The 26,360-nt window shown below is 46.1% G+C and overlaps 1 pseudogene across 1 annotated transcript; it reads right to left on the reverse strand.

The window, feature by feature from the left end:
* Window positions 1-15,879: 15,879 nt before the first annotated feature.
* LOC308512450 (TCF3 fusion partner-like) lies at window positions 15,880-16,632 on the reverse strand (annotated as a pseudogene). The gene has a single exon. The product of its transcript is annotated as a TCF3 fusion partner-like (transcript).
* Window positions 16,633-26,360: the final 9,728 nt, after the last annotated feature.

Here is a 26,360-nt window from a genome sequence, read left to right on the forward strand (position 1 = left end):
GGAAGGGCATCGTCCTGCCTCTTTGGTGCCTCTTTGGATCCAGAAAGGCAGCTGGGATGTTGATTTTCCTTCTGTACACTGTAGCTTGTCATGTTCTCCAAAACAGCTCAGAAGAATTGGGGAGAACTCCTGATTTCTGTTATCAGTGGGTGTCCCCAGCATGAGATTCCTGATGGGCTGACTGACATTCCAGGGATGCATAAAGAGGGTCCCAGACTTGGAGCACATTCTAAGGACCCCCTTTCTTCCAAAAAAGGTCACAAGGGCAGATGACCTGGGATCGCAGTAGGAATTTTGTGACTGGAGGAGGTTGCAAAGGACGGCCCTATTCGTGGGCTCAGAGGCTACTGTGTTCTGTACATAAGTGAGGGCTATGATGACAGCAGGTGGCAGGTGACCAGGATGTGGTGAAAACATCCCCCAAATTCATGTGTGGGTGCTGGGAGTCGGCAGGGCCTGTCCATTACTGGGCAGGAAGTTCTCCTGCCCACAGTGCCATAGCACATGCCCTGGGTAAAGCTGGCTCCGCATGGGGGGCGTGGATAGAGGAGTGTTTCTTGCTCATGAAGAAGGCATGTTGGGCTCAGATTTTGTTTCTAGGTCATTCTAAGTTGTCCATCCTGCCTCCCTGTATCTCCTGGACACTGGGATCTCATAGAGGCAGCCTGAGCTTGGGCTCCTATAATTTTCCAGTTTCTGCCTGGTGCATGTAATGTCTGTGTTAAAGAGAAAATCTCAGCCCCCAGGTGGCACCCTCAGGCTAAAATCCCATGATACCAAGTCTAGGCTCAACTGCTGAACTCATTACAGTTTGCACCTCTTCCAGAAACCTAAACAGCCAGTCTGGAATTTTCTGGTCAACACCACTGTGCAAATCTCTCATGTGGTCCCTCTGCCTGGAATATGAGAGTTGTTGGGGCATCACAATGCAGGGGGTACAGAAGAGCCTACAGAAAAGCTGGGCCTCTCTGTCTCTTTGTACTGGGTCAGCACACACAAGGCGCATCCATAGGGACTGGAACAAGTGGTTTCCAGTGAGCACCAACGAGGTACAACTTCTCTGGGGCTGTCACCGGTAACTAGTCCAGGCCCTGGACTCCAACACTCCTCCCCAATTGCCTGTGGTGGCTCCATGGTAGGGCTTCCCTGTACACAAGTCAGGCCCCCAATACTGAAAGGGACATAAGCCTGCCAGGAACCCAGAGCCCTGGCCTCACCAGTCCATGCCTGTCATTCCCCTGGATCAAGGCCCTACTTGAACTCAAGTTCCTGTGGCCTGTAAACACATTTACATTCTTTTCAGAAAAATATTAAGCTGGCATAAATCTCTGCTTTGTTCTGTGTCCCGCCCTAGAATAGGACATCCTTTTGTAGAGGATGGTCTAATGTTCGAAGACTATCCCTCATGATCCTCCTTCCCATCAATCAAGGAGGTGGTAAAGCAACTCTCAGCCAGTGACAGGCCCTGGGTCTGAAGAGTGGACAACCCCAAGCCAGTTCCCAGAGAGCATTTAAGTGGACACAGGTGAAGGTCACACCGGGGAGATAGGGGTATGGAGGGCCACCCTGAGGATCAATACAACCAAGTGAAAGGGAGATGTCCTAGTGTGCTGTTGGATCCCACAGTCAATGGACAGTTAGCTGGCCAGCAAGGAACAGGCTCCCTGCCCACCTGCCACTGCATTCTGGCCCTAGGCTGTCTCAGTTTGCTCACTGTGTGGCCTGCCAGAGGAGCACCTAGGGAGAAGGCCACACATCCAGGCCCAGAGGCAGGACTCCATTTGCCTGTATGTCTCCCTAATTGTGAGGAAGTCAGTCCTGCTTTTTCTACTTCTACTGCTCCTCATTCAGTGCCAGCCACTCATGTGCTGCTGCTCTCTGCTGGGTTTCAGCAGTTCATAGCTTGTCACATACAGCACCTGGCCCTTCGTTCTCTTTTTATTGCTCTTCCTTTCTTTGTCTTCTACCTTCCAGTCTTCTAGCTTGGGCCCATCAGCATAGGAGCTCATTTTCCCGTTTCTTAAGTACATTTTTTATTGATTTCAGAGAGGAAGGGAGAAGGAGAGATGGATAAAACACCAATAATGAGACAAAATCATTGGTTGGCTTTCTCCTGCACATCCACCTGGGGATCCAAACATAAACTCCGGCCCCTCCTGCAATTGATAATTGAACCATGTCCTCTTGGTTCATAGGCCTACTGAGCCACACTGGCCATCACACTCTGCTTCTTCTAGTGGGAAGAGCAAATGCTGAAATCTTTGTAACAGTCTGTGAGCTCCCCACTCCCCCAAAAAAGAGGATAAGAGAACAAGGCTCAGAAAATGTGTATCTCTTACAGCAAACGCTCTCTTTCTCTTCCTCTCCCTCTCCTATTCCATCTCCCTCTCCCTGTCCCTCTGTCTGACATGCACCTTGTCTTCCCATCCCCACCTTAACAGGAAATAGTGTCCATAAGGGGAATCAGAACCTCTGGAATTTGGGGAAAAGTATACAAATGGGCAGGTTCTTAGGGAGGAAGGACATAGGCAAAACATCCTGTGGTCTGGGTGTTAATTCCTCTGCACAAAGAGATCATGCCCATTACCTTGTGTGGAGATTCACCTGTGGGGCCAACTTATGCAAAGCTCTTGTCAGCATGTCCTCCTCTGGAATTTCCCACTGTTATTAGCATTGATGGTATTTATTAACCACCAGATGCAAGATAAGGAAGAAAATGAAAGACAGTGCACACTGGCCAGTGTGTCTGGGCATTTTCCTGTGCACCAGAAAGTTTACTGATTTGATTTCTGGCCAGGGCACATGTCCAGGTTGCAGGTTCAGTCCCCTGGCATCCAACATTGTTTCTCTCTCACAGGAATGCATGCTTCTGTGTCTGTCTCTCTCCATTTACCTCTCTCTAAAGAATTAATTTTAAAAACCCACCATATTAAAACACAACAAAAGAAAACTCATTGCTGCATGTTGCCTCTAAAACCAAGTGTCCTGCACTTGACGCTTTATTTATTCTGGAGACCACAGTGAGAAATCTAGCAAAATTCTTTATTGGAATCTGGATTATTCTATAAAATATTCAGAAAAGCATAGTATTAAGGCAATGAGGCTGAGAAAGCTTAGATAGAGACTACATCTGTGAAGCTGGGCACAGAAGGGGCCTGGATAGGAGGTGACTGCTGGTGCACAGGCATCTTGTACATGAAGGCCCTATGGGAAGGGTCTCTAGGGCATCAGAAAGCAAGCAGGGAGAGTAAGGCACACATAATAGTTCCTTACTACTAGAATGTACCCTAGAGTCCACTAATCTGCAGCGCAGTCAGGCAGGCTGGATACAGGGCAGCTGTAGCACACGAATGTCAAAGGGAAGACTCTAAATAAAGAAGAGCCAAAGCCTGACATGCTTGGCTCATTGGATGAGTTTTGACCTGTAAATCAGGAGGTCAGGGTTCAATTCCCAGGCCGGGACATGCCCATGTCGTGGGCTCTTAGCCCAGTTGATGTCTTGTAGGAGGCAGCCAATCAATGATTCTCTCTCACCATTGATGGTTCTAACTCTTTCTCCCTCTCAGTTCCTCTGTGAAATCAATAAAAATATATATATATATCTAAAAGTATGTACATAGTTTAGGGTTTTGATACCCTGAATATCCGTTTAGAAATACAAGAAAGAGCCTTTTGTCATGGTCAGGATTTATATGCTGTTCCTTCTTCCCCTTTAATCTTCCTTTCTAGTCCACTTCCCCATGGGATTGTATATAAAGTGATCTATTTCATGCTGGGACGTTTTGTATTGTTTGTCTTGTTGTATTTCTCTGTACCATAATACGTTATTAATACAAACCTACAGTGGAAAAATTAGGCTGAGTAAATTTGGCATCCAAATGGCTTTACTAAGTATTTCACCAATCCAGGTGCATGCCAGCTGGCAATGAAAAATGGACTCACTGAGCCATGCCATTCATGGTTTGTTCCACCCCACAACATGCAATCTGACAGGCTACATTTTAAAATCCTTAAAATTTTGAGGTCCAAGCTTCCTAAATTTTCAACTAATTTCACATGCACTATTTCAATAAAAATAATGTTAAAAAAACCACACATTATTGGGGTAATTTTTAAAATTGAAGTTGGAAGGCTTGTTGATAACTATACACTCAACAGTCCAAGAGGTGAGTTTTTAAAAACCTTTCCCATTCATGATGTTTGTTTATATTCACTAATAAAAATACTGAGGATTCAAGATAACTCATAGTTTGAGTGATCATACCCTTTGTGGTACATTAAATGTCAAATAGTTGCAGAGAAACTGCCTGAATAGTCTCCAATAAAATACATGTCACAATCTAGGTGCACTTTTGTTCACTCTGTTCAGAAGTATAGTCAGGAAAGCTAACTGGTTCCATTTAAGTGGTAATCTCTGTTTCAATCTTAGTATAACCACTTCAGAAAGTGCTGATGTCACTTAAGTAAGCAAAAGGATGCCTACATTTAGACTTCTTCAAACTTTTATATCATTCCGTATGCAATATTTCCCTATTTATACTATTCCTTTCAAGGTTGAGGACATACAAAATGTCACAGGAAGGAGGTCAAGAATTGTTTTGCAGCTTTGGTGGAGGTTCCCCAATCCTTTTTTCCATTTAGGTTTTCCAAGGAAAATATGTAAATTGTTTACCCTCCCTAACTGGAAACAGGGCAGCATGGCATGAAGAAGTAACACGCTGCTACATTCATTTTTTTTTATCATTATTGTTCAGATTATTACAGTTGTTCCTCTTTTTCCTCCATAGCTCCCCTCCACCCAGTTCCCACCCCACCTTCTGCCCTTACCCCCACACTGTCCTCATCCATAGGTGTACGATTTTTGTCCAGTCTCCTCCCACGCTCCCCACACCCCCCACATCCCTTTCCCCCCGCAAGAATTTTCAGTCCAACCCCTGTCTATGCCCAATTCTATTATATTCACCAGTTTACTCTGATCAGATTTTTTACTCACTTGATTTTTAGATTCACTTGTTGATAGACCTGTATTTGTTGTTCATAATTTTTATCTTTACCTTTACTTCTTCCTCTTCTTAAAGAATACCTTTCAGCATTTCATATAAAATAATATGGAACGCTTCACGAATTTGCATGTCATCCTTGTGCAGGGGCCATGCTAATCTTCTCTATATCGTTCCAATTTTAGTACATGTGGTGCCGAAACGAGCACAGTTCTCTTTCTTTTTTAATAAATATATGTATTATTTGGAAACATTAAGATCTCAGTATGTTTTTAAAAAAATGAATGAGTGCACTCTTTCATGAGCCAATAGTCTTCTTATTTTTTTTTAAGTTTATAATAGTCTTTATTATCCATGAGTGAGTGAGATCATGTGCTGTTTTTCCTTCATTGACTGGCTTATTTCACTTAGCATAATGCTCTCCAGTTCCATCCATGCCATTGCAAATGGTAAGAGTTCCTTCTTTTTTACAGCAGCATAGTATTCCATCATGTAGATGTACCACAGTTCTCTAATCCATTCATCTACTAATGGACACTTGGACTGTTTCCAGATCTTAGCTATGTTGAATTGTGCTGCTATGAACATATGGGTGCATATATCCTTTCTGATTGGTGTTTCTGGTTTCTTGAGATATATTCCTAGAAGTGAGACCATAGCATCAAATGGGAGTTCCATTTTTAGTTTTTTGAGGAAGGTCCAGACTGTCTTCCATTGTGGCTGCACCAGTCTGCATTCCCACCAGCAGTGCACGAGTGTTCCTTTTTCTCCACATCCTCTCCAGCACTTATCGTTTGTTGATTTGTTGAAGATAGCCTGTCTGACAGGTGTGAGATGGTACCTCATTGTTATTTTGATTTGCATCTCTCCGATGATTAGTTATTTTAATTATCAGGTTAGCAGATTGCCTTCAGCCATTTTGCCAACAGCAGGGTAATATAATGCGGATTTTCAGCCCTGCTGTTTATCAAAGTTTATTAGCCCTGTATAAATATATATATATATATATATATATATATATATATATATATATATATATATATATGTATATATATGTGTGTGTGTGTGTGTGTGTGTGTGTGTGTGTGTGTATATATATATATATATATATATATATATATATATATATATATATTTACAGGCCCAGTGCACTAAAATTTGTGCACTCAGGGGAGAGGGGGCCCCTCAGCCCAGCCTGTGCCCTCTCGCAGTCTGGGACCCCTCAGGGGATGACCACCTGCTGGCTTAGGCCTGCTCCCCGGGGAATTGGGCCGAAGATGGCAATCAGACATTCTTCTGGCAGCCTGGCAGCCCTCGGGAGATGTCCACTTGCCAGCGGGGAGAAGACCTAAGCTGCAGTCAGACATCCTTAGCACTGCTGACGAGTCTGGAGAGCCTCCCTCACCACTGCTGTAATGGCAGCCATCAGCCTGGCTTGTGGCTGAGCAGAGCTCCTCCCATGTGAGAGCGACCTGACTACCAGAGGGCAGCACCTGCATTGAGCGTCTGCCCCCTGGTGGTCAGTGTGTGTCATAGTGACCAGTCATTCTCAGTCTTTCTGCTGTTAGGGTCAGTTTGCATATTACTCTTTTACTATATAGGATAGAAGCCTGGTGCATGGGAGGGGGCCGGCTGGTTTTCCCTGAAGTGTGTTCCAGATCAGGGTGGGGTCCCCACTGTGGTTCCTGGCCAGCCTGGGTGAGGGGCTGATGGCTGTTTGCAGCTGGTCAGACACTCTTCAGAGTAGGGGTCCCCACTGGGGTTCCTGACCAGTCTGGGTGAGGGGCTGAGGGCCATTTTCAGGATGGCAGGCGACTGAAGCTCCCAGCCTCTTTTTTTTATTTTTTATTCTGGGATTTATTTACCTTCTATTGCTGTCACTGGAGCTGAGAGCCGGCTGCAGCTTGAGGCTATGGCTGGCTGAAAGCAGGTATCTGGGTTTGTTTAGCTTCTATAATTGCAACATTGTTGCATCTGGTGCTCAGAGCAGGGCTGCCACAGGTGGGGAAACTTGGCTTCCTCCGTCACTGGAGCAACCAAGCCTCATGTTCACTGCAGCTGTGTGGCTTCAGGCAGGCATCTTGATTGGGAGTTAATTTGCATATCTCGCTGATTAGCCAATGGGAAGGGTAGTGAAGTTGTGGTTAATTCCCATGTTTATCTATTATTAGATAGTATATATATATACATATATAGGTATATATATATATATATATATATATATATATATATATATATACACACACACACACACACACATATACATCTATACACACACACACACACACACACATACACACAGACACATACTACTGTTGGTCTTTACCTCCAGCACTTAACTCTGAGGTTTGACAGTGTGATCAGTGCTTCTTTGTGTCTAGATGTCTTGTTGTTCATCAGTTAATGTTGTTCATTATATTCCACAAATGAGTGAGAATGTGATATTTATCATTCTCTGAGTGGCTTAATTTGCTTAGTGTAATGCTCTCCAAGTCCATCCATGCTGTTTCAAATTATAAGAGTTCATTCTTTGTTATAGCAGTAGAGTATTCCATTGTATAGATGTTCCACAGCTCATTCATCTGTGCATCTGCTAATGGGCACTGAGACAGTTTCCAAATCTTAGCTATTGTAAATTGGGCTGGTATGAACATACAGTTGCATATATCTTTCCTGATTGGTCTATCTCATTTCTTGGGATATATATGCCTAGAAGAGAGAATACTGGGTCAAATGGGAGCTCCATTTTTAATTTTTTGAGAAAACTCTACACGGTTTTCCACAGTGCTTGCATCAGTCTGCATTCCCACCAGCAGTGCACATGGATTCTTTTTTGTGTGGCTGTTTTCTTGGATCCAGGGCCTTAGGTATTACAGACTTTTGATCCCCAATACGAATTAGGCATAATGCAGTTTGAATAAGCGCACACATAGTTCAAGATGACAAGGTTACTTGTTTTCCTTGAGCCTGAGTTCAGAGAGTACCTTTTGATATTTTTATTATTTTTTAATATTATATTTTATTATTATATCTGTCTTTGTTGTTTATTGTTATTGTATTAAGCATGCCTTTATTTTAAAATCTATTTTGTCTGATGTGGGTATTGTTGCTTTTTCTCTGCATCCTCACCAGCACTTGTGGTTTGTTGATTTTTTTCTGACAGCTATTCTGACAGGTTTGGATTGGTAACTCATTGTCGTTTTGATTTGCATCTCTTGGACTGTTCGTGCCTTTGAGCATTTTTTGTATGTCTCTTGGCCTTTTGTAGGCCCCCTTTTGAAAAGTGTTAATTTAGGTCCTTTGTTTTGATTGGATTGTTTATCTTCCTATTGTTAATTTGTGTGAGTTCCCTGAAATCTTTGGATATTCAACACTTATCCGAGATACCATTGGGAAATATGTTCTCCTATGCTGTGGGCTTTCTTATTGTTTTGTTCAGGATTTTGTTTGCTGTGCAGAAGATTTTTATTTTGATGTAGTCAATTTGTTTATTTTCCCCTTTGTGTGCATTGCCTTTGAAGCTGTATCGGTAAAGATATTGTGGAGACGTATCTGATATTTTGCTACATATGCAATCTTGTAAGATTTTTTATAGATTCTCATCTGATGTTTAAGTCCTTTATCCACTTTGAGTTTATTTTTGTGAATGGTGTAAGTTGGTGGTCCAGTTTCATTATTCTGCATGTATCTTTCTAATTTTCCTAACATTTATTGAAGAGAATATCTTGACTCCATTGTATGGTCTTGCCTCCTTTGTAAATTAATAATAGAGCATAATGACTTGGGTCCACTTCGGGGTACTCTGTTCTGTTACAGTGGAGTATATGTCTTTTCTAGTGGCAGTAGCAGGCAGTTTTGAGAATGGTGGCTTTATATTATAGCTTAATATATGGTATTGTGTGCCCGCCAACTTTTTTCTTCTTCCTCAGATTGCTCAGGCTATTTTTACTCCATTTCAATTTTTGGAGGATTTTTTTCTGTGTCTGTGATATATTTTGTTGGTATATTAATGGAGATTACAATTAATCTATAGATTGCTTTTGGGAGTATGGACATGTTAATGATGTTAATTCTACCAACCCATCAACATGGTATATTAGTCCATTGGTTGATATCTTTATCTCCATTTCAATGGCCTGTAGTTTTCCAAGTGCAGTTCTTTTACTTTCTTTATGAGTCAATAAAAATGTACAGTTTTTAATTATAAACCTTGTTTTCTATCAAAATTACTTCACGCGTGAATTTTAGGACACCCTTTACTTAGGTGACTCCGGTGAAAGGGCCATTTGACCTACAAAGGGGTCGCAACCCACGGGTTGAGAACCGCTATTCTAAAATGTCAATTAAATCTAATGGATCCGTGTATCTTTTAGAGGCTCTGCATCCTTGTTATTTTTCCATATGGAAGATCTATCCAGCGAAGTCAGAGGGGTGATAAAAGTCCCTTACTATGACTGTCCTGTTGTCACACTCTCTGTAAAAGTCTTCTAGAATTTTTGTTAGTTTTGATTTTTTGTTTGTTTGTTTGAGATATATATATTGAGGTGCTCCTCTGTTGGGTGAATATATGTTTATTAGGGTTATATTGTCTTGTTGGTTGGTCCCTTTAGTATCATGCAGTGACCTTTCTGTCTCTTGTGATGGCCTTTATTTTAAAGTCTATTTTGTCTGATGCCCATATTGTTACTTCAGCCTTGTTTATTTTTTTCATTTCCATTTGCATGGAAATGTTTCCCATTCCTTCACTCTCATCCTGTGTGTGTCTTTTGTTTTGAGGTGGTGTTCCTGTAGAAAGCATATACTTGCATCATGTTTTTGTATCCATTTTGCTCCACTACACCTTTAGATTGGAGCATTGACCCACTTGCATTTAGGGTTATTATTGATAGGTATTTATTTCTTTCCATTTCGTTTCTGTGTGGCTAACTTTCTGACTCTGTTTCTCCTTCTCATTACAGCAATCTCTTTAGCATTTCTTGTAAAGCTGGCTTGGAGATGATGTACTCCTTCAGCCTTTTTCTGTCTAGGAAGCTCTGTATTTGACCGTCTATTTTGATTGAAAGAATTGCTGGATATAGTAATCTTGGCCTCAGATCCTTACTTTCCATTAACTTGAGTACTTCATGCCATATTCTTCTGGCCTGTAGAGTTTCTGATGAGAGATCAGGAGTCAGCCTTATGGGAACTCCTTCATAACTAACAGTTTTGTCTTGATGCCTTGAAGATTCTCTCTTTGTCTTTAATTTTTGGCATTTTAATTATGATGTGTCTGGGCACAGGTTTGTTTGGGTACTTCTTCTTTGGGGTTCTCTTTGGCTCTTGATCTTGTGTGGGATTTTCCTTTATCAGGTTAGGTAAGTGTTCTGCCATTGTTTCTTCAAAGACCTCTATGCCTTTCTCTCCTCCTGCCTCTTTTGTCACTCTCGCTATTCTAATACTGTTAGGTAAGTGGTCCTCCTGTTTGTTTGGGTTTTTTTTTTTTTTTAAATCTTATTTTTTTCTGTCTTTTTTTTATTGGGTGATATTTTTAACTTTGTTCTAATTCAGTGATTGATCCTCAGCTTTCCAACATATCTGCCTATTCCTTCCAATGTGTTCTTTATTTGTGTTATGTCATTTTATATCTAGGACTGTTCTTTTCATAGTCACTATATCTTTTTTCATGCTCTTGAGCTCTTTTACCCTCATAACTCTGAAGTCAGATTCAGATAAATGTCTGCTCTGTGCTTCATCTATCTCTATATCTGAAGAATTCTCTAGTTCTGTTATTGGGGGTTGTTTCTTTGTTTCCTCTTTCTGGCTTTCTGTCTGGGTTTGTGGTGAGGAGCTAGGTGGATCCTATATGCCTCTCAGTCTCTAGTGCAGGACATTGTTAAAGTATGTTCCTGACTAATTCGGTCAGGCAAAGACTCAAAGCCTCCAGAGATCTCCTCTGTCTATAGATTGATAGGATTCCAACTTCACTTGCCTCCAAGGCAATGGTCATCAGCTTTGACAAGAGTTTGTTTCAACAAGGTGGGGCAGTTGCCTCTGCCTGGAGGTTAATTGTTATTTATAATCTCTTAACTGCCCTCAGGGCACGGTGTTTACCAGTAGTGTGTGTTAATTGTGTCCCCTCCAGGAAAAGCAAATGTCTGCATGGGAGAGATTTTCTCTGCTGCATGAGGAAATGACTTCTCCCAGGAACTTGAAGTGTTTGTCTTCTGAGCTGGTAACCTTGACTCCCAGTTCTGGCTTTTTCCCTCACAGCTCCAGTCCACTTCACCCTCCCTTTGCCAGGGCACAGGTGTGTGGCTCCACAGGGAAGTTTGTGCGTTGGCCCTTTAAGAGGATGCCTGAATTTCCAGTTGTCTATCCCTGGCAGACAGTGCCCTGCTGCTATTCACATCCACAGGTTATATGTGTACGCTCCTCAGTTCTGGTGCTCTCTGCTAGGAGGCGCAGCTTGGGGATTAGACCCAGAGTTCTCAGTGGCAGTCCTCCACAGCTGAGATATCTCTCCGATACTTCAGTTGCTGTCTGTGGGTGTCAGGCCCGCCCCCTTCCAGCCTCCTCTCCTCCTACCAGTGTCTACGTGGCCTCCACCTTCGGTCCTCGGGTGTCAGGGTTCTCTCCTGTGAGTTTTCCATTGATTATTCAGGAAGTTGTTCCGTATTTTAGTTGGACTATCAGTTTGTTCCTGGGAGCATGTCCCTGCAGCATACACTTATTCTGCCACCATTCTTTTAAAAATATTTTTATTTATCTCAGAGAGAAACGGAGAGCGAGTGACAGTTAGAAACATCAGTGATGAGAGAGATTCATTGATCAGCTCCCTCTTGCATGCCGCAGACTGGTGATTTATTCCACTCCCAGGTAAGTGCCCTTGACCTGAATCAAATCTGGGCCCTTCGGTCTGAAGGCCAGTGATCTGTCCACTGTTCCAAATTGGCTAGGGTTCTGCCACCTTTTTCAATCTTCTTCAGAATCCCTCTGCATTGTAAAGTCCCTGCTAACATTCTTGTCCAATACACTCCTTTTCATGTGGTTTCAGGATGGAGTTGTGCATGAAGGCCCTAATGTCCTGTGAGTGCACATTCTGATCAATAGCACCATCAGGAAATGTGCATTGAGGCATGCTCAGTAGGCATATAGTAACATAAACCTGCCATGTCTCTTACTGTTTCTGTCTCTGTTTGGATCATGATGGATCCCAACTAAGGCTCTTGTTTCAAGTAGGGGTTGGCAGGATATACTCTTCATTTCAACACGTGTTCTTCTGAGAAACTTTGGTAATGGTGCCCTACTCTAAAATGTATTAGGCCATTCAATTATAAGGCCAGATCTTTTAATAAGGCAAGGCATTTATTTTTATTGAATGATAATTCTAAGAAACACATCTAATCTAATAAAAGAGAAACATGGTAATTGGCGTACGACCGCTACCCTTCCCATTGTCTAATCAGGGCAATATGCAAATTAACTGTCAGCCAAGATGGCGGCCGGCAGCCAGGCAGCTTGAAACTAACATGAGGCTTGCTTGCTTCAGTGACGGAGGACTCCAACGTTCCCCGCCGGCTGCTGCAGGCCTCTGAGCCTGCAGTTTTAAACATTGTAACAAATATAGACGCTAAACAAAACCTCAGCCAGCTGGGATCTCAGAGCTGGGGTTGATACAGAGTTTTGAGAACTAAAACAAACCAGATACCTGCTTTCAGGAGCGGAGGCCTAAGAGCTGGAGCCTCAGAGCTAAAGCTGGCCCAGAATTAAAAAAAGAAAAAGAAAAAAGGAGCAGTTGGGAGCTTCAGTCCCAGCCTGAAAACAGCCCTCAGCCCCTCACCCAGACTGGCCAGGCACCCCAGTGGGGACCCCCACCCTGAAGGGTGTTTGACCAGCTGCAAACATCCCCTCATCCAGGCTGGCCAGGCACCCCAGTGGAGACCCCCACCCTGATCCAGAACACTCTTCAGGGCAAACCAGCCAGCCCCACCCATGAACCAGTTCTCTATTCTATATAGTAAAAGGATAATATGCCTCCCTGCACCAGGATCAGCGTGACAGGGGGCAGCGCCCAAACCCCCTGATTGCCCTTCTCTGTGGGTGATAGAGGGCAGCGCCCCAACCCCCCACCATGGGCCCTGCTCTGTGTGTGATGGGGTAGAGTCATAACCTCCCCATCGGCCCTGCCCTGAGTGTGACAGTGGTGGCGCCCCAACCCCCCTGATCAGCCCTGCTCTGTGGGTGATAGAGAGTGGCGCCCCAATCCCCTGATCCGCCCTGCTCTGTGTGTGACAGGGGGTGTTGTGCCAACTCCCCTATCGGCCCTACTCTTTTAGTGACAGGGTGATGCTCCCCAACCCCCTGATGGGCCCTGCTCTGTGCGTGACAGGGGGCAGTGCCCCAACCCTCTGATCGGCCCTGCTCTGTGCGTGACAAGGGTTGGTGCCACCACCTCCCCATCGACCCTGCCTTGAGTGTGACAGGGGACGGTGCCCCAACCCCCCAATTGGCCCTACTCTGAGCATGACTGAGGGTGGCATCGCAACCTCCAAATCCGCCCTGCTCTGTGCATGACAGGGGGTGGTGCCCCAAATCCCAGTGGGCCCTGCTCTGAGCCCAACCAGGGGCTGCACCGAGAGATTGGGCCTGCCCTCTGCCACCCGGGAGCAGGCCTAAGCCAGCAGGTCGTTATCTCCCAAGGGGTCCCAGACTGTGAGAGGGCACAGGCCAGGCTGAGGGCCCCCCCACCCCCGAGTGCACAAATTTTTGTGCACCGGGCCTCTAATAAATATATAAAGATATACTTTGTGCTTCCAACAATCATATACGTATTGAGGAAATGTGGAGACCAAATAACTACAACTGAATCAATAGGATGCAATTACTGTAGTTCCTCGCATTACATTGTTGACACGTTCCTGAAGTGGGATGTAATGCAATATTTGCGTAAGTCAGAACCCACCTACATAAGCACGTATGTCACTCACATGGAGTACACATACACAGCAGTAATGGCGTGAAACAGTAAAAAAAAAAAAAAAAAAAATTAAAAGAAAGATAACAATTCCTGACCTTTACTTGTGGTAAATGAATAATAATAATAAAAAAAACATAAAGCATATATGTACATACGTAGAAATGATCAAACTTTTTTAAAAAATAAATAAATGGGGTATGGAGACGTATCCAGAACCTATGTACTTTGAGTCCAACATAACCCAAGGAATGTCTACATTATTTCAACAGGCTGAAAAGTGACCAATGTGGATTCAGATGGTCTGTTTTTAATGAAAACAAGGTTGGGAAGGCACACTTCAAAGAGTTAGGCATTGCAAGTTCCAAATCAGAGCGTGCACATCGTTGTGAAGAAATAAGGTAAAAGTGACTTATTCATATTAGTAAAGAGATGTTTTAAAATCTAACACTGAGACCCTCACTATAATTTATGTTGGAAAATTGAAAGTATTGATAGCATCAGTGTAGTTAAGAAGAATATGCCTCTGCACTTGAATATAGACAAGCAGCCTGCCCATTTCAATTTTGGATGAGCTAGTGAGCAAAGAAAATTAGTGAAAGGCTCATTTAGGGACATTAGTGGAAAGAATTAGCACTGAAACATAGTACTGTTTGTGGGAGATGTAATATTTCTCATATTTTGAAGGAGATTAGTGCCCTTCATATAAGCCATTAAATAATACTGCTAAAGAGCAGTAAAATCTATATGGCCATCATTACCAAAATTCAGGTTATACCTTTAAATTATTCAGCATTAGAAGAGAACCATGCTAAATCGGTGATAAATAATAAAATGACTAGAGGCCTGGTGAACGAAATTCAAGCGCTGGTGGCGTCCCACAGCCTGGCCTGCGCCCTCACGCAATCTGGGACCCCTTGGGAGATGTGGCACTGCCAGGTTAGGTCTGACACCTCCTGAGGGATGTAGCAGTGCACGAAACGGCAGGCAGCCGGGCAGGAGCCCAAGCTGGAGCCAGGTGCTGTGTTCCCGCTCATCCAAGCCCCACTCCACCTTCCACCACTGCTTCGTAGCCTTGTCACATAGGCAGCAGAGGCTCTTGCTGTCACAGCTGCACTTTCCAGCCTTTAGCCCGGCTTCTGGCTGAGTGATGCTCTCGCTGTGGGAGAGCCTTGACCACCAGGGGGAAGCTCCTGTGTTGAGCGTCTGCGTCCTGGTGGTCGGTGTGCATCGTACCAACCACTCATAATGTCGCTTATGCTTTTATATATATATATACTAGAGGCCCGGTGCACAAAAATTTGTGCACTCGGGTGGGTCCCTCAGCCCGCCCTGTGCCCTCTCGCAATCTGGGGCCCCTTGAGGGCCCCTTCCCCTGGCTGCTGGCACCAGTTTTCCTCCGGCGCCTGGAACCCAGGCCTTCCCTCTTCACCAGGAGGGGCGCGCACAGTGGGCTAGGGACTTAGCTCTTTTAAAAATACTTCTGAATGTTTGGTAAATAACCCTGTAGGAATCTCCTTTCTGAAACATGTTGGTTGTTAAGGGCTGATTTGGGTAATCAACAAAATGTATGTTAGAATCCTAATCTCCAGAACCTCAGAATGTACCTGTATATAGAGATAAGATCTTTAAAGAGGGGATTAGATTAAATTGAGGCAGTTCTAGTGGGACCGTTAGCCCATCTCACTGAAGTCCTTATAAGAAGAGGAATGTTGGGGCCCTGCCTCAGTAGGTCCGGGGGTTCCCAAAGGTGTGGATGGAGTCGGCGACGAAGGAATGACACAGAGGCAGCATTCAGGTGATCATCATATCCAGGTTCTCTTTTTATTGTCCTGTTACATCTATACTTATACTATTTGATCCTAAAAGCATGCCTCTATAAGCTTTTTTTTGCCAAGGAGAGCATGGGGTCTGTTTATTGGGGGGTCAGTCAAAGGGGGAGCTGGCTAGGGTCGGGTAGGGCAGCTACTTGTCTGGCCCCTGAGAAACCCAACTTGAGTCCAAAGCCTCGACCGCTTTGAAGCCAAAGTCTTCCTCCACCTTTATCTGCATGGGGGCCAGCTCCAGAGACAGCGGGACTCACGCCTGGCCCCCTTCCGGTGGCACTCGCCGCCTCTTCCAACCCCTGGGCCCCTCGCCAGGGGCCAGGCTGCTGGCTTCTGCAGGCGCTGGCGTCCTCCTGGGCGGGGACAGCCCCTCTTTCTCTGGAGGCTCTTTCTCAGCGTTGCCTGGGGTGGGGGCATCTGTGCCCTGGCTGCCCTCATCCTCCAGTAAGATGGTGAACTGGCTGGCCCAGTAGTTGTCACCGTAGGAGTCCAGCACCTTCATGAGGAACCTCCTCTCCTGCTGGAGTCTCCATGTTATCCTCTATATCTGATGGAGCCTGTTCAGGACCCACTCCTTCACCTGCTCAATCTCCCTGCAGCGCCTGGTACTTCCTGCGATTAAGTTCCCTTTGGCGCCGCTGTTGCCAGCCTCAGGCTGCCTCCTCCTCTTCCTCTAGCTCCTGGAGGCTGGAGCTGCCCAGACCCCCAGACAGGAACTCCACTTCGGTCTCAAGCTCGCTCTCCAGGATGTGACCACCTTCAGCGGAGGAAGCGCCAGCTCCCAGCCAGGAGGTGCTGAGAACTCCTCAAAGCCCACAGCTGCCATGGACCCCTCTCTCTGCTCCAGCTCCATTTCTCCCTGGCTCCAGGCGCAGAACTTCCAACCTTGCAAGCCTCTAGTTTAAAGTGGCTTGCAAAACTACAGCCCATTGGATTTCACAGCCAGGCACCCAGGCCCGGCTGCTAAGCCTCCTGTGAGTTGTAGTTCTCTATTTCCAGCTTGCCTCCCTGCCCCACCCCCACCCCAGTCCCAACTGAAAGGCCCTGCTGGCTGGACTAACCCTGTGGCCAGGCATCTGAGTCACCTCGGGTCTTTATTCCTGCCCCGACACCACGCCATCTGGCCATGGAGACTCTCCTCTTGGGAGGTCCCTGGGTCTCCTTCTGGGTCTCCTTCTCGGGCCTGGCTGCATCGCCCCCGAACCGGATGGCGTGCCCCAGCTGCTACACAGCCCCGGGCCCTGGGTCTCCTCAGCCTGGGCACCGGATCGTGTGCCCCAGCTGCAACGCAGCTCTGGGTCCTGGGTCTCCTCAGCCTGGGCACCGGATTTCTGACCCAGCAGCGATGCAGCCCCAGCACCTGGGTCGCCTTCTGGGTCTCTTGCTGGGGACTGGCTGCTTCGCCCCTGGGGTCCAAATGGTGTCCCCAGGCAGCTATGCAGCCTGGCCTCTGGCCCCGCCTCTGGGTGTTCTCCCATCACTGGTGATCAGTGATCTGAGAAGCCACGCTGGGCAGGGAAGAGGCAGACATCTGCCTCTTCGCTGCCCCACCCAGCTTCTCCGATTACTGGCCCAGGGCCAGCAAAGGTGGCCAGGTCCTCCTATCACAGAAGCCAGCAAAGGCAGCCTGGCTTCTCTGAGCAAAAGCAGCTCGGTTCTCTGGCTCTTGGCTGCCACTGGGTTTCCAATTGCAGTCAGGGCAGGCGGCTTCTTCCCTCCTTCCCCTTTCGCCTCCTAGCATTGCACCTATGTATGCAAATTAACTGCCATCTTTGTTGGCAGTTAACCTCCAACTTGGCTGGCAGTTAATTTGCATATCGCCCTGATTAGCCAATGGGAAGGGTAGCGGTCGTACGCCAATTACCATATTTCTCTTTTATTAGATAGGATAGATATGTGCGACCAATTTGGCATGTCCTGCCCAATAGAATATTACCATTCACGGATGATATCTTGCCACTATTAGAATACCAGTGGCCAGGTGCATGGATTCGTGCATGTTGAAAGGAAATTAATTAGAAGAAATACCATAATACTGCTATTTGCCCTTTCTCTATAATAGCAGTGTCAATCAAATGCAGATTGACAATGACAAATTGAAACACACTCATGCAATTGGCGCCAGTAAGAGCTTCATATGTATCACACATGCATGAGTCAACTTAGCCATATAAATATATATATATATATATATATATATATATATATATATGGAATAAACTTGCTTAATTAGACCTGCAATCAGATTTAGCTAAACTTTTTTCAAGCCATTGAATCACCTTAACTTCTCCTCCAGGTAATTGTCAGCAACACAGCAGTAAATATCAACACAAAGCACATTATTATTGTAGTTCATGTGGGGAGAACAATGGCTAAAATATTTAACTGAAGCAATGTTTGACTTTATTCTGCACAGTGAGAAAACCTGAAGTCATTTTCAAGTTCCACCATTTCTTCCTTCTTTTCAATCAGGTCAAGTTTCTAAGCTTGCAAAATCTCGGTTTTCAGGCTAATAATAGGATACCTCTGAGTCTACCAACTATCTACACCAGAGCTTTGAGTAAGTGGCAGGGCTTCGCAGGGTGACGCCCACTGCCCCATCTGTGATTAGAGGAGGCTTTTGTGGAGCCCACCCAGAAATAGCAGGCTGGGCCTGGCTAGGTGCCTTCTGTACCACATGCTCACATGACCAGCGCCTGTGCATGAGCCCACTGTGCCCCCACTCAGCACACCAGGGCCTGGTTGCATGCACCAGTGAGCAAGCACCTTGCCTGGACTCAGCAGGCTGTGCACCACCTGCTCCTTCACAGCACCAGTCTCAGAGCCAGGGGGCATCCAGAGTCAGGCTGTGTTGGGAGACTGAGGGGCTCCTGGGGGCAGCGCGCTTCCTCTCAGTTCCACTAGGGGGCCTTCAGCTGCAGGGCGCCTGAGGATTCACAGGGCTCCCCAGGGCCTTTGCACCAGGAAGGACAGGGCAAGCAGGATCATCCAGGAGGCTTTTAGCTTCACCTCGGTGCAGGAAAGTGGTGATACCCAGGACACAAGGGCACAGGAGGTTCAGAGGGCAGCTTTGGGGCTGGAGTGGGAGGACTTCATGCAGGTGGGGGAGGCTGTGATCCTGGAGCTGAGGTTGGACACAGGCCAGGATGTTGGGCTTGATCTTGAGTGCGGGAGAGGGGAGGACTGGGTGGCTGCAGAGCAGTGTGTGCAGGGAGAGGAGAGTGAGGTGCAGCAGGGAACCCAGAGTGAGGAGCAAGGGGAAGACAAGGAGGGCCTGGGGGAGGAGTTCCAGGCACAGGCTCAGTTTATCCTGTGGACAGAGGGCCTTCTGCAGGTGGTGCCATGGCAGGCCAAGTGGGCAGGTGAGGAGGTTTTCCCAGATCTGCAGGTGGGGAGGCAGGAGGAGGTGGTGAGTGAAGAGCTGAGGCTGGAGGCACAGGATCCAGGTGACCCGCAAGGGAGTGACCACCAGGAGGAGGGGTGGATGGAGGAGCAATTAATTGCAGTAGAGCAGTTTTTCCTGCAGGGGGAGTGGAGGGCACCATGAAGGGAGTGGAACAGGTGGGAGAGGTGGAGCCTCAGTCCAAGGCCAAAGCAAAGCCAGAAGAAGAGCAGCCAGTGCAGCAGGAGGAGGCCCAGTCAGGGCCCAGGGCCAAGTTCACCTGGTCCCCTCTGGAGGTGCTCCAGTTTCTCCAATTGGAGATGGAGCCCATGAACGAGCAAGCCAGCAGGGCCTTCTCTCGGCTCAGGTGCAGGACTCGGCAGAGGCTCAAGCCCTATTTCAAACGGAGAAGCCTCAATATCCGGTGCATCCCTGGGTTCTGGCTCACAGCTGTATCCTTGAGGGTAGAGGAGCAGGATCACAAGGAACATGGGACAGTGCAGGAGAACCGTGTAAGCGGGGATGGTTCCCCTAGAAAAGAACATTGAGGACAAGCTAGGGGCAGTGCGCCCCGGTCTGGCCCAGGATCCTGGAGACACCCTCTGTCTTGTACAGGCACCATAGAAGCATTACCAGGGTGTCCAGGGGCAGAGCTCCAACGCAGAGGCACGCATACACCAGGGGCTGATGCCCACAGACAGGGCTGTGTTGCACGGGCTGTTCTGGGACTAACTAATGCTGCCTTACAGGCCGTCTCTATGTCCAGTTCCTCAGTCAGAAGCATTAATGTGTGATGTGTAACCTGTCAAAACCTCAGCACAACACAGTCTGGTGGGCATCAGGGTCTGTCAGGAAACAGAGTGGTGCTGTGCCCCTTTCTGCCCTTGATGGAGAAGGAGTGGCCTTAAGGGAAGGAGAGGCCAGGCCAGGCTGCTCTTTCTAGCTGGTCCATGCCCAGCTCCCAAGGTGCAGGTTGCTTGACCCACAGCAGTTTGTCAACCACCCAGAGTTGTCGGCAATGATCAGGGTCCAAGGTGAAAACATCCTTGGTCACATGATCAATTTGAAGGTCAGTCTACCTGCTCCAGGGAGTGGTGGAGGGCAGGTGGGTAAGTGGCCTGTCCCTGAAAACAGCTACAGGCTGGAGCCCTGGGCAGCGATTTCACTCCCTGGATCCACTTTCCTTCTGCAGGTGAGGGAAGTCAGGCATCCCTGGGGTTGCTGCACCATTAGCCTGTACTTCTGCAGCAACCCCTACTTCCGCAACCATGTGATTGTGAAGAAGTATCTCATCACTCTCACAAGTAACAGGAGGTTCCCTGTATGGGCTGCAGCTGGTGGTGGGCAGGGATTGAAGGCCATGTGCCCAGCTTCACATACCCCTCTCCTGCAGGATACAGGGTGTCCAGTGCCACTCCGATTCAGTGGTACCAGCATTGTGAATGAGAAGCCTACAGCCACAGGCTCCAGGACAACAGCGCCAGCTTCTTCTACTGGTTCTCTGACAACAGTGTGGCAGGATCTGGCAGGATTGCTGAGGTGGGATGTCACTAGCCATGCCAGCATGCAGCTTCCTGTGTCCACCTGCTGCTTGCAATTCTATTCAGGTCCCTATGGTCTCCGGTTTGCCCTACCAGATCATCAGCAAGGACCTGTGGCTCAATCCCCTGGAGAACTATGAGAGGAAGATGGTCCCCAGAGTGGACAGGGCAGGTGAGGAGGGGCTGCCTGGGCTCTTCCCTGGTGTGCTGCCAGGTTCCTGGGCCATTAGTTTTCTCTCACAGGGACACCTCGATGCTGGGAGGGAAACAGCCTGTGACACCAGGGCTGTAGGGTGTGTGCCTGAGACAGGAACTACCAGTACAAGGGCAGTGCAATTCCAGCTCAGGCAAGGGGCCTTAGACAGGCGGAGAGAGTGTGCATGTCCACTGTCACTCAGAGTCAAAGCAGATTACCTCAGCCCCTCCTCTGAACTATCCCTCTAGGCCACCCACAGCACCTTCAGGCCTTTCCACCTGCCCCTCAACAGGGGCTGGCATGACATGTTCTTCCTATACTCCTTTCCACAGGTGTCTGCGGATCTTCCTCATGCTGAGGCCTAGGCTGCTGTGCTGCCACACCACATTACCCTATTGCTGCTCACCACCATCTTCTATTTCCCCAAGGTCTCCTCTTCCTCCTGGGGCCAGTGGGATCGGCCTGCTCCTTATCAGTATCTTAAGGCGCAAAGTGTGGGCCACAGAGCTGGAGGAATCCTTGTTTTGCAGCCTTGTCAGAGGTTCTTCAATCCTTTTATCCATTTAGGTTTTCCAAGGAGAATACCTCATTTGTTTACCCTCCCTAACTGGAAAACAGGGCAGCATGTCATGACGAAATAACACACTGCTTCATTTTGTATACAGTTCACTTCATAGACTTTATGCACATATGGTCATAGACACCCTGGGAAATTTAGGGCCATGAATATAACTCACCATCCAAACAGATTGCTTTTATGTGTTTGTCATAAAATCAGACAAGAAATCCCATTTGCAGAACACTTTCTTCTGAAAATTTTTTGTAATGTTAGTGTTTAAGTTTTTACAAAAAGTAATATATATGTCTCTTTCTTTTTTTCTACTGACCTCCCCCTGGCCTCCCCTATTCCTAGTCACTTGTTCTCGTCACCCACTCCCAGTGTCTTTCCTCTGTTGGTCTGTTGGTTGTGCTTATATTCTGAATATTTTAACAATACAATATGTAAAATTTAAACAGTTAAGTATATTGTAATTTAAATCAGCACTTATGAAACAACCTGGTATAATTCAAAACTTGCCTCCAATCCTGAAACTTCATAATGGTAACTAGAATTCTTGATGCCTCCCCCAAACCTACCATTTCCTTTTAGTCACCTTAAATAACAGAAGCCACAATCTTTACAATAAAATTTTGTCGGTACCTTATCATTTTTAATTTCAGTCTCTAATTCTTCTGTCACAGGGGCTTCCCCCCTGGCTCCCCAAGTGCCCAATCAGGTGAGCTACTGTACTGTATGAATCACTCTCTCTTGCGTACATGGTGTATCCTGTGATCGCCGCCAGCACCACACTCAGAACCTCTTACAGGAGTGTCCCATCAGCTGCTGGAGTAATTGCCGTGCCCCCATCATATCCATCTCTTGTGTGGCTGTAATAATCATCACAGGGACTGGACCACCATAAGTCAGAGGGGGCCTTCGTGCTGGTGGTGCCCATTTTTTTACTGGGATGTTGATCTTCCTTTTGTTTAATTGGATGAGTTCAGTATGAATTTTGGAGAATAGGTCCTTATCAGACATAACATTGGAAAATATCTTCTCCCAGGCAGTGGACTTCCTTGTTTTGTTGTTGTTGTTGTTCTTGTATTTGTTGGCTTCTTCTTCTCTGCAGAAGTGTTTTAATTTGACTTCATCCCATTTGTTTCTTTTCTCCTCAGTTTCCATTGCCCTAGGAGCTGTATCAGTAAAGGTATTGCTGAGACAGATGCCTGCTATTTTGCTGCCTATGGATTCTTCTAAGATTTTCATGGTTACCCACTTATGTTTAAGTCTTTTATTCATTTCCAGTTTATACTTGTGTATGGTGTAAGTTGGTGGTCTAGATTAACTTTTTTGCATGTATGTATGCTATATGTCCAACACCAATTATTATTATGTTTTTATTTTGGCTTTGTAATATCTTCAATGAAACAAAATAAAATTTCCTCTGTTAATTGAGTCATGCTTTCTCTAAATCTTGCCTTTAAAAAAATCCCCTGGGGCACAATCCCATCCATTCTTTGATTTTCCTTCCACTGATCCCAAACCTCGGCTGTAGTCTGCATCCTTTCAAAGGAAAAAAGCAGACACTGAGTCCTCAGAGCCGCCCGCTGCACGCTCCTGCCCTTGGGAGGTGCAGCGCCCATCCCCATCTGGACCTTGGCTGCCAGGGAGAGTCAAAGCCTGAGAATCAAAGTGGCAGCATATCATTGCCTTCTCTGGCCTGTCTCCAGCAGCACAAAACCAGTCCTCCCAGCCAGTGCTCCGGGGACAGACGGTCAGGGCGATGTGGTGGCGCTGTCCCCTGGCAGCCGAGCATCCCAGGCTTCTCTTTGGGCAGGCCTGGGCCAGGGCCTTTGGGGATCTCCGTGTCCATGGTATAAAACCGAGTGAGATCAGACACAATGTTATCTATGATTGGCTTGGTAAGGTCTCCACTAAATACGTGCCACCATGGCTTCTCGTCCTTAGCCTCGGCGGGCACCTGGACCCCATAGACCTGCAGGGCCAGGTGGAGCACCGCCACCGCTATGTGCTGAGTCTGGAACCGGATGCACAGCCCCCCGCGGTAGCTGTCCCGCAGCAGGGCCCAGGCAGTGACGGAGATGGGGGTCCGTTTCCAGCTGTAAGGATTCAGCCAGTTCTTGAGAGAAATCAGGTAGTGGAGCAGGTACCTGTGTGGGTGCGGAAAGGAGACTTGGAAGCGCAGTACCCGCAGCACAAGGAGCTCGCACTGCACAATGCTGTCCCGGATCACCCAGAATCGGGAGTCGAGCTCCAAGGGCTCGCTGCCCAGGTGGAAGTACCTGTTGGACACGTTGATGATGTCGCGGGTTAGCAGGGGCTGTTCTTCCACTTTGCCAGCCACATAAAGGGCAGACATGGCGACCAAGTAGGGGTCATAGGCGTCCACGTTGATCTCGCAGAAGAACTTACAGTAAATGGCACAGGCGGTTGCGAGGGGAACGGACTGCATCCCTAGCTTGACACCTGCCTCCATGATGAACCTTGTCACTTGTAAGTGCACCCTCGCCTGGGGTGTGGGCCACCCCTTGGTGCCCGGCGCCTCATCCTCCTCTCTGCAGCTGTCCAGGCTAAGTTCCTACATGGGACCCAGCCCAGAGGCCCCAGACCTTGTGGGAAGGGCAATAGTCTCTCTGCCTGTGATAGCCTAGTCTTAGCCCAGTGCACAGCCACCCTGCCTTGCCCAGCCCCGCCAGGCCCCACCCTGCCTCGCGGCCTCACCTGTCCCACCCCGCCTAGGCCTGATTGCCATCCAGGTTCCAACACCAATTATTGAAGACACTGTATAACTCCATTCTATGCTTTTGCCACCTTTGTCAAATATTAATTGGGTATAATGGTTAGGGTCGACTTCTATGTTCTCTGTTCTGTCCCATTGGTTTTTATGTCTGCTTTAGTGCCAGTAACAGGCAGTTCTGAGAATGGTGGCTTTGTAATATAGCTTGATATCTGGTATGGTTATCCCTCCAACTTTGTTCTTCTTTGTCCAGATTGCGGTTAACTCTTTGGGGTCTTTTTTTAAATCCATAGGAATTTTTGGAAACTTTCTTCTAGGTCTGTGAGATACGCCATTGATATTTTAATGGGGAATACCTTAAAACTGTACATTGCTTTGGGTACTATGAACATTTTTAATAATGTTGATTGTACCAATCCATGAATATGGTATGTTCTTCTATTTGCTTTAGTCTTCCTCTATCACTTTTTTTCAATTTCCTGTAGTTTTCCAAGAACAGCTTTTTACCCCCTTAGTTAAGTTTATTCCTAGGTTTCTTAAATTTTTGTTGCACTGCTAAATGGCATTTTTGTTTGTTTGTTTCTATTTCTGAGTTCATTATCCGTGTATCAAAAAGCCATAGAATTCTGGGTGTTAATTTTGTACCCTGCTACATTGCCAAATTCATTTGTTAAATCTCCTAGTTTTTTTGATGGAGTCTTTAGGTATTTCTATGGACAATACCATGCCATCTGCGAATTATGACAGTTTTACTTCTTCTTTTCCACTTAGCATGCCTTGTTTGACTTCTTCTTGTCTGACTACATTGCCTAGCACTACCAGTACTCTGTCGAACAGAAATGGTGAGAGTGGGCATCCCTGTCTTGTTCCTCTTCTTAGAGTAATTGTTTTTTCCTATTGAGTATGATGTCTGTAGGTTTGTCAAATAAGGCTTTTATTATGTTGAAGTATGATCCCTCTATGCCCTGTTTGCTTAGAGTTTTTCTCAAAATTGGTGGTTGGATTTTGTCAAATGCTTTTTCTGCATCACTTTATATGACTATGTGGATTTTTACTCTTAGTTTGTTTATGTGATGTATCATGTTTATTGATTTTCTGATATTGTACCATCCTTGCATCCTTGAGAAAAATCCTACTTGGCCATGTTGTATGATCTTTCTGATATACTGCTGGATCTGATTTGCTAAGATTTTGTTGAGGATTCTGGCATCTTTGTTCATGAGGGATATTGGCCTGTAAGTCTCTTTCATTGTGTTGTCTTTACCTGGTTTTGGTATTAGGGTGATACTGGCTTCATAGAATGATCTTGAAAGTGTTCCTTCCTCTTGGATTCTTGTAGAAGTGTAAGCAGGATAGGTTTTAGGTCTTTGATGAGTGTTTGGTAAAACTCCCCTGTGAAGCTGTCTGACCCCGGCTTTTGTTTGCTGGTAGCTTTTTGATGACTGTTCTAATTTCTTCCATAGTTATTGGCCTTTTGAGATGATTTGATTCTTCCTGATTGAATTTTGGAATGTTGTATTTTTCTAGGAACATGTCGATTTCCTACGGGTTGTCTAGTTTGTTGGAGTTGAGTTGTCCATAGTATTTTTTAACAATCATTTATATTTCTGTGGGGGTCTGTTGTTATTTTGCCTCTATCATTTCTGATTTTGTTTATTTGGCTCCTCTCTCTCTGCTTCTTGGTGAGCCTGGCTAGAGGTTTGTCAATCTTGTTTATCCTTTCAAAGAACCAGCTCTTGGTTTCATTGATTTTCTGTATTTTTTTGGTCTCTATGTCATTTTTTTCTGCTCTAATCTTTATTATCTCCTTCCTTCTGCTCACTCTAGGGTTTTCATGTTGCTCTCTTTCTAGTTCTTTGAGTTGTAGAGTTAGATGATTTACTACCATTTTTCTTGTTTTTTGAGATAGGCCTGTAGAGCTATACACTTCCCTCACAGGACTGCTTTCATTGTGTCCCATAGGTTTTTGATTGTTGTGTTTTCATTGTCATTAGTTTCCAGGATGTTTTTCATTTCTTCTTTGATCTCATTGGTAACCAATCAATATTGAATAACATGCTATTCAGCTTCCAGTGTTTGAGTATTTTGGATGGTTTTTATTGTAGTTTATTTCTAATATTATGCCATTGTGGTCTGAGAAGATGCTTTCAATCTTCTTGAATT

This window comes from Myotis nattereri, assembly GCF_964212035.1.
Source record: "Myotis nattereri genome assembly, chromosome: Y".
NCBI lineage: Eukaryota > Metazoa > Chordata > Mammalia > Chiroptera > Vespertilionidae > Myotis > Myotis nattereri.